The following is a 2,594-nucleotide window of genomic DNA, read 5'->3' on the forward strand; positions in this document are numbered from 1 at the left end:
AGAGGCTTCACGCCAGAAGGCGCCCAAAGGGCAACCGCGAGCGCGGCTTCTCGCCTCCCCCGGGGTGGGTCCTACTCGCGGGACGGGCTGCGCCTGGCCACTGGAGAGAGCCCATCGCCCCTTCCAAGTTTGGAGATCCCGAGGCCGGGCCCCCTGCCGGCACGATCCCTGGAGCCAAGCCGGCGCGGCGGGATTTGGGAGACCTAGACGAGAGCTTTGCGCTTTCCCCAGCGCCTATGCTGCAAGGATCAGCCCTGGCTGCCGGCCGGGAGCAAGGAGAGCGCTGCTTCCTTGGGCGGAACGTGGCGGCCGCCCCAACGGAGCCCCTCGGAGGCGGTGTTGCTCGTGGGGAGGGGAAGCCTGTGGCCGGGGAAGGGGACAGGGCACAGGCGGCAGCGGCACAACACGGACAAAAGAAAGGAAAGCGCTGTTGCTTTCGAGGCTGTTAGCGTCCCAGACCAGTAAGCCCGTTTAGGATTGCACAGCCTCAAACAAACAGTTTATCCATTGCTATCATTTGTAACTGAAAAGTGTTTTTCATTTAATCCCAACAACGGGATGGAGTGAGTTACTTGTTGGGCGCAGCTCTCCCCCTCCGCCCCGCCCCGCGCTCTTTCTGCCCCCCCCTCCATGCAATAATAAGCCGTCTCTTAGTTCAAAGATCCAAAAATTGGTCTGCAAATGCAATTTGCTTCAGTGGCGTCGATTACAGCTGCAGAAAAGACAAAAGTGTCCCTTGTTCGTGTGAAGCCGCCGGCTGTTGCAAGGAAACAGCCTTGAAAGGTCAGATTCACAACATGCATTTAAACATGGCTTCTCCCCCATCCAAAGAATCCTGGCAATTGTGGTTCGTTAAGGATGCTGGGAATTGTAGTTCTGCGAGGGGGGATTACAGTTTCAAAGAGTCTTCAGAGGGGGAGTCAAGTGCTTTAAATGTCTCTTGACTGTGCTTTGAAAGTATGGTGAGGATTTGCCCTTTGTCATTCCTGAGGATGACTTACACCACAGAATGGAAAGGTGGTGGGGTGACCAGATTGGTGGACCTCTTAGTATTGACTGGCCATTTGAGCTAGGCTTAGGAGGCTTGGTGCTAATGGTGACCAGTGATGTGGGTCTTGGGGACAATTTTTAATTGGACAATGTTCAGGTGCAAATTTCCCCCTGCTAGTATATTGATTGGCCTTGTATAAAACCATATCATAGGAGCCAACTCCTGCGGCCAAGGTCCCTCCGCACTCCCCAATAAAATAGTTGAAGAGGCTGGGCCACCCCAAAGTTGATGGGCATTGCCATTCAAATGGTGTGGGTGCTTATCTGACCTCCACCCAATATTGGCACCCCTTAACCATATGCAGGCCCCTCCCCACTCATGCATGATCAGAACACACTCGACCGCAGACACGTGCCATTTGCAGCACCCAAACTTTGTTTGGACAGCATATACGCTCATCCCACTGACGCAGGTGGCAGCCAGGAACAGAACCCTCGTGTAAGTGGGGATTCCCCTGTACACAAACTGTTGAGGAGAATAAATCCAGATATAAGTTCAAGAAGGCTGGCCATAGTGTCTGCACAGTAATGGATTCCATGTGATATTACAAGTTGTCTCGGTTTGCCTACCAATGGAATTCCCTTCCCCCTGATTTAGTTATCTTGACATCCCTCCCTTTGGGTTAATAGGAAATTTGGGAAGACATGAGGTTTTGCAAGTTAGTTGCATTTTCCTTTGTGAACATTTTAAAAAGAAATATACATACTAGTATTGGAACTATGTATTTACAGTTCCAAAATTGAAACAAAATACTTCTTTACCTTGGTCCTTGACTAATGTTATCAGTAGCAACTCAGTATACCTTATACAATCTTTATCTGCACGATGCAGCCTACAACATTGCTTAAATGCTTTGCATGATGACCTAAGTTGGGTTCTTCCTGCTTCCATTCATTTGTCACTTACGCAAGGACTCATGCTCACACATTTCCCCTCTGCTACTGATCCACAAACCTGTCCACAGCCAAGGCAGGGTATTACATTTGCTGCTTCCCCATTTTGACTCCTGACTTCTTCTCTGCACCTTCCCTTATGTGGGGCTAGTAGATGTGGAATCTGGGGGGAACCAATAGTTTGCGCATTTAAAAAACAAACGAAAACAAATTCTGGTCTTGCTTTGCTCTAAAAATGTCTTTTTGCATCAAGTGCCAGAATGTATGTAGGAATGCAAATTCATATGTGCATCAAATGGAAAGCAATATAGTGCAAATCAATAACAAAATAGTGTGGCACCTTAAAGACTTAAGAAATTGATTATGGCAGAAGTGTTCATGGACTGGAGTCCATCAGATGTAACTGATGGACTGGACTGTAGTCCACAGAAGCTTATCATGGCATAATAAATTGAGTTACAATGTCACTTGGTTGTGTTTGCTGCACCAGACGACCACCTCTGCCTCTACAGAAGTTTCTATAATGTGGTAATGATATCCAGACTCAATATATTAATTATGTGTCCAGTTCCTAATCTGACATGTGCAGTCCAACACAGATCTCTTTAGGTCAGAATTGGGGAACTCATGGTCTTCCAGATATAACTGGG

The sequence above is a fragment of the Zootoca vivipara genome, chromosome 5 (assembly GCF_963506605.1).
Source record: "Zootoca vivipara chromosome 5, rZooViv1.1, whole genome shotgun sequence".
NCBI classification, from domain to species: domain Eukaryota; kingdom Metazoa; phylum Chordata; class Lepidosauria; order Squamata; family Lacertidae; genus Zootoca; species Zootoca vivipara.